At 41.8% G+C, this 10,495-nt stretch overlaps 1 long non-coding RNA gene across 1 annotated transcript; it reads left to right on the top strand.

Annotated features, from left to right (window-relative positions):
- The first annotated feature begins 6,796 nt into the window (after positions 1 to 6,796).
- LOC148084986 (uncharacterized) lies at positions 6,797 to 10,456 on the top strand. Its single transcript, XR_015710777.1, has 4 exons — positions 6,797 to 8,777; positions 8,857 to 8,941; positions 9,026 to 9,175; positions 9,254 to 10,456. It is a non-coding gene; the product is annotated as an uncharacterized LOC148084986 (long non-coding RNA).
- Positions 10,457 to 10,495: the final 39 nt, after the last annotated feature.

Below are 10,495 nucleotides of genomic sequence, written 5' to 3' on the forward strand. Positions count from 1 at the left end.
ACATAAGATAAAATGGTGCATAACCCGTAGTCTCATGAATGGTTGCATTGTAGGCAAACGTGAGGGAGTGAATCTGCTCCGGCCAGCGCTGTTTTTCCTTGAGAGGAAGCGCTCTGAGCATACTCCCCAAAGTACGATTGAACCGTTCAGTTCCACCATTGCCCATTGGATGGTACGGGGTCGTGTGAGATTTAGCCACACCTGCCAACCTGAGGAGTTCTGCAATTAGATTGCTCTCAAAGTTGGTGCCCTGATCGGAATGTATCCTCTGCGGAAATCCATAGACACAGAAGATGTTATCCCAAAGCTTCTTAGCAACTTGCTTTGCCGTCTGGTTGGCACAAGGAAATGCATGAGCAAGTTTCGTGAAGTGGTCTGTAACCGCTAAAACATCTACAGACCGTTGTTTACTGTCCTCTGCCGACCAGAAGTCCAAACACACCAATTCCATTGGAGCAAACGTTCTGACACTTTCAAGAGGAGCTCTTGCAGAAGGTTCAGGGGATTTCGCAAGAACACATCTCTGACAACATTGGACATATTCACGAATGTGACACTCCATATTTGGCCAGTAGAACCGTTGTCTCGCAAGCCAAATGGTACGATCCTGACCCTGGTGACCTACCAAATTATGAAGTCCTGACAAACCTTTTTCCTTCAAAGTTTGAGGTAACACATACTGAAATCTCTTTCGCTTTAAAACAGGATCATAAGTGACTCTGTACAGAATGCCATCTCTGACAGTAAGCCTTTCCCACTGTTTGAGCAATTTCAGAACTTTAGAATCACAAAGGGATCTCTCTCTCCTATTTGGTCGTCTACCAGCAACCACAAAAGGCAATACTCTTGCAATGGAACAGTCCTCCTGCTGGCCTGACTGTAATTCCTGAACTGAGAGTGCTGGTAGTGTGCTTTGACCACTTGAAACTTGTTGAACTTGCTGAGCTAAAGACAGCGCTCTAGATTCAGCTGAGGCCTCCCAATCTGAACAAACCTGACAGATGGCACTGATCTCAGCAGCATGAAAAGATAGTCCATATTTCTGTCGGTTCTCCTTTTTATCAGTTTCATCTTGACAACTGACTCTGAACACATCTTGGACCGAATCCTCTCCGACTCCATTAGCCTCCTGTATCAGATCAGAATATGGTTCACTTAGAAGTCTCCTCCCAAAAGTTTTTGCAAACGGATCACGGCTCAATGTGTCTGCGACTACATTGACCTTGCCAGGCAAATGTTTCAAGTCAAAACTGTAATTAGCAAGTTTGGACACCCAGCGAACCTCGCATGCATCTAGTTTAGGTTTTGTGAGAAGAAATGTAAGTGGATTGTTGTCAGTCCACACTGTGAAGCTTCTGCCTTTCAATCAATGGCTGAACTTCTCACATATGCTCCACTTCAAAGCCATAAACTCCAACCTATGAGCTGGATACTTTCTTTGGGATGAGCTTAATGTTTTACTAGCAAACGCTACTGGTCTGGCTCTGGATTCCCCTTTTGGCACTTGAGATAGGACAGCACCTAAGCCATCCAGCGATGCATCGACGGACAGGATGGAAGGCTCCTCAAAATCTGGATGTGCAAGAACAACACACTCCAACAACATTGTTTTGAGCTTCTCAAATGCTTCATCACACTCAACAGACCAGTCTGTAGCAGCTAGCTTTCGAAAAGTACCTTGTAATTTCCGATTTTTAGCAAACTTTCCACGCCTCTTTTGCCCAGCAGTCAGTGCAAACAGAGGTTTTGCAACAGAGGAACAATTGGGAATGAAATGTTGGTAATAGAAAACCATCCCCAAAAATGACTTGAGCCTTCGAACTGAAGGTGTACATTCGTCATCTTCCATCAAATCTCCAACTTTCATTTTTGTGATGACCTCCACCTTTCCTGGATCAACGGAAACACCCTCGGCGTTGACTATATGTCCCAGAAAACTAACCTGCCTTTGTAAAAGATGACACTTCTTTGGTGCAAGTTTCAGGTTATTTTCCCTCAGCCTTTGAAATACCATCTCTAACCTTGCCATAGCCTCATCCTCTGACGATGCAAAAACCAAAAGATCATCGAGATAACACAAGATCTTGGAAAAATGTATGACTCGTAAAGCCCAAGTGGGGTTGTGAAAGCTGTGAATTGTTTGTCTTCTTCCTGCATGGGGATATTGTAAAACCCTGAGGTAAGGTCCATGGTGCTAAAGAAGCAGTTACCACCAAGAGCAGCCAAACAATCCGATTGGTGTGGTAAGGGATGCGCATCTTTCAAAGTTCGTGCGTTCAACCACCGATAATCAGTACAGATACGTAAACTGCCGTCTTTCTTCCAAACCACCACCAATGGTGAAGCGTACTCACTGGATGATTTCTTGATGATACCCTTCTCTTCCATATCTGCGAGTACCTGCCTTAACTTCTGATAATGGGCTGGAGGCACCCGTCTGTACGGAAGACGAAAGTCCATGAGACGTATCCGATGTGTATAGTCCTTGACCTCCCCACAATCCAACGACCCCTTCGAGAAAATATCCTGGTAGTCAGATAACAACTGTAGAAGTTGAGATCCACCAGCGTCACTGATTGAACCCAAATCAACTCAATTGCTAAGCATGGAGACACATCTGCTAATTTACTGTTCCGTTTCAACGTTACAGGTTTGTCAGACGGGTTCAGAATTGTCATAGGCACCCACCTGTCACCCCATAGTGGCGTGATTACTCGACCTACTAGACCAGCAGGCATGGCCCTAGATGTAGTTGGCTCCACCAAAACCGTGCTACCAGGGGACATAGGTGAACTGGCTGGTAGCTTTCCCCACACCAAATGCTCATGTCTGGGCAGGAGTGTGACAGCTTGTGTCAGTTTAACGGTGCCTATCTTTTCTGGCATGGTCCCTCCCTTCCAACTAACCACATTCGTGAACATAGCCAGAAATTGCTCAACACCAAGGTCAGATTGAACACCATTTCTAAATGCCATATCCCAGTACTCATCTTTGCCCTTCAATCTATGGATCAAATGTTTAATGACATTAGAACCCAATATGAGCTCATCATGCTGACCTGGCACAACCAATGTTGGCACAACAACTTGAACGCCATAGATTGAAATCATCAAATCATAATAACCATCTGGCTTGGTTTGTAGACCACCACAGCCTATCAACATGATGTTCCCCTCATTGTGTCTTCTGTCAGGTAGACAGCAAGCCAATCTTAGCTTCTCAACTGCATGTTCACTGATGCTACATGCCATCGAACCAGAGTCCAACATGCCTCTCAACTGCACTTTGTTGCTGACTAAAACAGGTGTGTAAAACAATTCACTGAAAAACTGAAGCTTTTGACAACCTTGCATGAGTACTTGTGTTCCCTTTGGTGCATGAACACACGTGTCTTCATACTCTTTAGCAATATCATGTCCAACGAGGGAGTGATTAAAAGAACCCACACCGCCCCTCATCAGGTGTGAGTTGTCTAGTTTAAATGAGGACCTTCTGCACCACCACCATGGTTAAACTATGGTGGGCCCTGACTAGACTGCATGGTACAATCTTTCTTCCAATGTCCAGGAGAGAGACATTTCAGACAACGATTTTCTCTTCTGCAATGAGCTAAGGTGGAATGCTCAACAGCTCCACACACTCGACATGTTCTTTGAAATGAGCGTGCAGCTGTTGGTTGACTATGAATATTAACTGGTCTCTGAGTTTGCGTCACCAGTCTATCCAACAAACTCACTAAACTCCTCAAACAATCTTTGTCAAAGTTAGGTACACCTGTGGTCGTCACCAAAGTCACATTTGGACTCTGATCAACTGTACGCTCAGCCAAAGGTGCATGGAGCTGGGAATGTACCTTGAGTAATGATGTTGATTGTTCATGAGACTTTCGAGCAGCAACCCGAGACTTGACCTCCTGCACATGTTCATCTAGTCTCGTGCGTAACTTAATCCTCACAACATCCCCAGCCTTGCCCATGAGCCTGGCAATGATCTCCCTTGACTGTTCATCCACTGGGATATTCCTTTTTCTCAAATACAAGGCCATTAAATTTTCCCATTCATGTACCGTAAACTTGTCGGAACTGTCACCTCTGAAAATCGGAGGCTCTTTCGCTTCTGAATGTACAACAACGTTTACATTTGGCTGTGACACATTCGATTGTTGAGAAGATACATTTCCAGTCTCAACTCTCTGAGCTCGTAACTGAGCAACAATGGATTCGCCTAACTTATCAGCGATCTGTGTGATAAGTGACCCCAAGTCATGTTCTCGATCTAAATTTTCTGGTCTGTTCTGATCAGCATAGCGAGTCGATGTGTATCGTGGTGTGACAAACCCATCCTCTGGTCTTCCGGCATCCTGTCTTCGTTGACCGAACCCTGTGCCGAACCCAACCTGGTTACCCTGAGTGTCACGGTCCCAATCTTCATCGTCATCACACAAAAATGTTTTACCTTCAGCCATATTGTCACCAATATTACATATATTGACAGACCGAAAAGGAAATTAATCTTGACTTGCCAAATCTTTAGTTAAGTAGAAGTATCTCAGAATACCACAGTCCTCCGCACAATATCTTTGTAAAGTCTCTTTCTGGAACGACACTTCCTGGGGTACCTGATGACCTTGTAGAAAGATGTCGTGCAGCTCCTGCGAACGAGCTGCACGACATCATCGAACTGATGATCCGAAAAAGGTCACTGCACCAATGTAACAGGGTGTGTTTTCTTTATCTGCGTTGTGTTCTGTGCAGACTATGGGTATTCAGGACGCAGGTAGTCTTTCCAAATGCTTTTAATTTCTCTGTACAAAACAAGCATATGAATTAGCATGAGCTGCTGAGCTCCTCACACGTGGCTCACTCCTCCTTGCAGCTGATGCACGCACTCATACATTAACAATAGGAAAATAAACATAACACACATAAATCACAATAAACAATACAAAATAAATAAAGAAATAAACCGTACCTGTACAAAACAAGCATATGAATTAGCATGAGCTGCTGAGCTCCTCACACGTGGCTCACTGCAACACACACACATGCCATTTAAATACTTGTTTGACAAACTGTCGCAAATTTTAGAACACGAATAAACAACATTTTTACATACAAAAAAGCATAACAGAAAAATGGTAAAGTTTTGAAACAAATACAAGAACTTTCTCCGCAGAGCACTCTCAACATACCTCCTCCTTGCAGCTGATGCACGCACTGAGGAGACACGCAGCTCGCGCATGTACAGGTTCAAACACTTAAAGTGACAGTACATATTTATGGACACAATCGAACTATTTAAAATTAACCGACATAAAATGAAAAATAAAAGATAACACAAATAAAATACGATGGATGTTGTGAAATTTCAATATGTAATTTATTACCTGGTTACATAATGATCAAGTTCAAAAGATCTAACTTCATCATATTTGCTCAACATAAGTAATTACATACTTTACTCAGATGATTTACACTGAATTAAGTGAATGGACTGTGTTAGATTGGAAATTATTCTACACTATACGTATACGCCATAAGTTAAATTAATGCTAAAAAGATGATCAAAATATAGAGTATAAAATACTAGCCTCATCTAAGAGCTTAAACGTTTAAATACGCATTCACAACCAACATTTCACTTTCATACTGATATACACTGTGTCAAGGGTAGCTTGAAACAGACTAGAGATTATTCAGCGATTTAATGAAGGACTGTCTGTCTGCTCTGTTCACACCTGTGGACGTGAAACAAAAGGGCAACACGGAACACACCCAAAAAAGGGGGGCTGGAAGACAAAGGAACTTGCCCACACAACAGGCAAGGAAGGAAGTTACTCTCCAGGTGACTCGAAACAGGAGTTAACATAAAAGAACAACTACTGGAATAGGCGACCCCCTGGACAGGAAACTTTCCCTTAAATGTAGAGACGACCCATAACCCAAGACCGTCTTTCCCGGAGCTATTGACCTGTACAGCTGCCGGCAAAGAGCGAGTCCGATCGATCGTAAAAGTTGTATGTTTGTTTGTTTTGAAGCGGTGAATAAACGACCGTACACTCTGAATTGATCCTTTTTTCTCCATAAAGCAAAGTATTAAGACCCGGAGGTGACGTCGTGTTGGAGCGACGGAAACGGACTCCGGTTTTATCCGTTTTAACTGATAATCAGTCATGATGGAAGGATGTGTGGATTTAATCATCTTCATAAAACTGCTGACTTACATAAATAACTAGATTTAAATAGTGCAGTCCGTGAGGAGCATATTTCCTCATAAAAAGATATTTTTCCCCTGAGAGTAACTTCCAAAAAATTCCATGAGACCTTGTCTTGAGCTCAGTGTCAGCCTGTGTTAAATCTCATCCTCCACTGCAGACAAGTTCAGGACTCGTATGTTCTAAGAATTGCATTGATTTCCTACTAAAATGGTGATTCATTTGAACCCAAATGGTGCATAATAAATATTCAGATGTAAGAATCTGTGCGTGACACGAATTCCAGCCCTTTTCCTTTGTTCATCAAAATCAACAAAGAATTCAGACGGGTTCATCCCTTTCCATGCCTCCATTTCAATATGTCGATCATGTTTAAATGAATCACAAGATTTAATTTATCCTTTCTGTGAACATGAAAAAAACTAATGAAAAGATGAATTTAAACTAACAGTTTACAATTGCTAATTTTCAACATGTCTGACATGAATCACACTATTGTAAATGAGTTCAGATGCGTCCGGTGTATATGTTTATATTTTACATATGTAACCGGATGGTTATTTTAAGTTTGATATTGATATGATTAAGTTTACTTTCTCTTGGTTAAGCACGCCTCCTTATTACCTAATTGGCCTCACCTGTTAACGGAGCGGAGAATATAAAGGGGTGCGTCATTCAGCTTACCCCTCTCCTCTGTGTCGTGACGGTAGGCTGGTCGGGTGCCGGGCGTATGGCACCGGCACCTGTTCTGTTCCCTGGTATGCGGGCCGTAATTTGCGCTCATTCTCATAAAATCAGGCATCGTGACCTAAATTAGTTTATTTTTTTCTCTTTTCTTCACGATTTGTTTCTTTCTTTTTTTGTCGGGGATGTGCATAAAATATGCCCTGCCTTGGCTCTTTATTTACATTGCCTCTTTATGTTTAGTTTGGTTTGCCTCACAGCCTAATTTATATTTCGTTTTTTCTGTTCGCCACAAAGTTGTTGAGACTTAAGTAAAGTTGGCTCGATATTGACAGATTCGATCTTTGCGCTCTAATACCTCTTTATACGAGTTATTAAAAATATAAAAGCCCGAAGTATTTTGATCACTGTTACACTGGCTATGTACTACACCCTCATTTTTGAAGAAAACGTGTTGATCGCAAGTAAACAGCAAAAATGGCGTGAAAGAGCCTCTGCAGGCGTGACATCAGCTGAGGGACCGTCTACAAATTACTTGCACTGACAAAAATGTAGTGTTGAAAAATATTGTCTGATTTTACAACACGTCCTCACCCCAGGCGTCATACCGTCCTACGCCGTGCAATTTCCCCCTGGCGTCCCTAAGGTAACGTTACAGGGGGGACAAAAACGTCGGTTTTAGCCTACCCGGGTCACCCAGTAATATACAGAGCACTCCCCGACTTCGGATTCAAACCACCTGGGTTACATTTGAGGCGTCGTCTAACTCGTCGTTGCCATGGTGACGTGACGTGTCACTGTTGTCATTTGGCTACCGTAATTCTAAAACTATGAAGCGCACTTGAAATGTTTAATGTCAACAGTGTGATTCTACCCCCGATTGTGCTTACCGACCTCGATCCACTTTGAGGTCATACAAGATGGCCATAAATTGGTAAAAAATGCTTAATTTTTATTTTTTGAAGCTTTGATTGTTCACGCATCACAGAAGTCAAGAGGCTCTCGCGGATTAATACATGCTTAAAAGTTCCTGTAAAAGTGACTATATTGTATATTTTTAGGTGTTTCAACTCCATAATGTTGACATTGTTTTATGAATGAGTAAAATAAAGTCTGTGCTATTTCGCTTGATCCTCTTTATACTCCGGTGCGCTTTTCTATGAAATAGAATCTTTCATTGAGATTGCGTTTATGGACATATGTTCTTTTTATTTAGCTGCGATCTATGTGACGTTTGTCAACAGTAATCGCGATCCTGCAGAGGTGACGTCACACACGCTAATAAACTGATCGTGGAATGTAGAGCCGTCACACCACAGGAATAAAATGAGATATTGTGCTTGTTTTTTTAAAAGCGCCATGGAATACAATTATAGATGTGTGCTTGTATAAAGACCGAGTTAAGTTCAGTTTAAGTTTAGCGTCAGCTAAAAAGTTTTCAAACTGCCGCACACGCAACTTCCGCCAAACCTCTGGATGTTGACGTCAGACTTGTTGTTACTCGTCCCAGAACATGCGTTTTTGTCCTCACGTTTGTGCAGTAACTTGACGGAACCAGGTGCCAGATTTATTATATTTAAAAGGGAGCACTAGTACGTTTTTAGTTTTGTTTTTGCATGGAAGTGAACTGCCCAGAACTCCATACCTGCTTGACATGAAACCATTCTCTCTGTGGTTCCTGCCAAATGATTTAAAATGTGAAGTGAGTAGGTAATATTTGTAACATGGTGAACACAAACTTGTAAACCTACAGCACATCCCATCATGGAAATAATCTAAAATGCAATTCTATTTTCTTTTCTAGGTGAGATGGAGAGCTGCATATCAGGTGCTTGACTAACCATCGGAGGTGGAAGGGGTCAACACATGTCAAAAGCAGGTGAGATGGTTACATCATACACACTTTGGTCATTATATAGTCATGTTTGGTAATAATGATAAATACATTTCTGTGGCAGGACGCACTGACATGTTGACGCTTATGGCCAAGGTTTTCTGGCTTCTGTTGTTGCAAACACTTGGTCGTGCCTGTCAAGGTGGAAGGTACCAACTGAAGAGTCTTTTTCAATAGATTTTACACTTCAAATGATCAGAATCATACGACTTCATTAATACCATGTTTTCCAGGTTCTGTTGACTTTCGGACAAAGAGGATTCGACGTTGTTATGGCAGGAAGTGAAAGATTCTTGAGAAGGAGATGAACCAACTCTGGAAGTCTCTGTCAAGTCGTTGTGATTCCCTGAAAGAGTTGTCTCGCATGGCAGCGTCACAGCAAGGTAAGAGTTTATTTTGCAAGTGAAGAACAGAACTAGTACAAGTACAGCTGATCCTTCTTATTGTCTTATTCTTTTAAGATGCACCATGGGTTTGACTGGTGAGGCTTTGAAGGATCTTCAGAGCATTTTAGGAGCAGGAGCAAGTCAGCATGATGTCACTCGAACCATGACTCAGACCAGAAACTACTACACACAAGTCTTCGCTGAGGATGAGACCATCAACGTCGTGCAGATTGACTCTGATGGTTACTCGTGACATTTGTGACGATCCGTGAACAATTGTTTGATATGAAACCTGTAATAAAGCACAATTTAATATCATTTTGAATAATGCTCACATAGTATTCATCATGTAGTTGTAACTTCAGAGATGCCTATAATTGATACCAATGAATGCTTAAATTAAAATTATTTTTTTTTGATAACAGTTCATATATTTTATTATGACAGGGTGATAAAAAGCAGCTCATGTACACTATTCATATTGGAGTTAATAGCTTATCCAGTGTCAAAAGTTGTACTGCTTACAGCTAATCAATAATTAACAGAGGCTTGATATTGAGGCTAGTGTGAACTATCATGCTAATTTTTAGACCCCCCAGGGGCCGCTGGGAATGAACCGGGGCCAAAAACGTATCCATCTCATTTAAAACCAGCCACTAGTGGGAGCTGAAGTCTTCCGTTACTCCACTGGCCAGTGTCAATGAACGGTTACACACGAGGTTATTAACAAGAATACTGCATTTACAGAGGCGACCAGTGGATTATTTAAATTTTAAAACCTCTTTAGATTAAGTTTAACGAGAAGAAAACTGTTCATCAGTAACTTCATGTCATCATCGCTTTGTCTGAGCGTCATTAGAATTTGTGGCTCACCTGCAACTGTTTAACGTGTTTGGGTTTGAACGTATTCTCATTATATTCGTGAGATAAAGGTAACTTACAAATATTCATCATGTGATGTTGTATTAATACAAGCGTGTTTTAAGGATGTATCCTCGATCACGTGACCCGCGCAGCAGCCGCGGATAATTCCGCTAAAAATCCCTAAAGTTTTCCCATTCATTTTCAATGGTAGTGAATTGGTATGAGTTGGTAGTGAGAATCAATACGATTTTCGGCCACAGGGTGCCGATTTGGCGCTATTGGACGCGCGTGTTTTAAATGTGAATAGATCATCGTTTCCTATTTAGATTTTAGACATTTCAAAGGTTGTTTTTACGCCTCCCTGGCGCTGTTTGTCCAGCTTCTTTTGTCATTGGAATTGAGACTCCTTTTTTTATTCAAGTCATTTCAAAATTTGAACTCACATCACCCCTT

Source organism: Callionymus lyra, chromosome 3 (assembly GCF_982586985.1).
Source record: "Callionymus lyra chromosome 3, fCalLyr1.hap1.1, whole genome shotgun sequence".
NCBI classification, from domain to species: domain Eukaryota; kingdom Metazoa; phylum Chordata; class Actinopteri; order Syngnathiformes; family Callionymidae; genus Callionymus; species Callionymus lyra.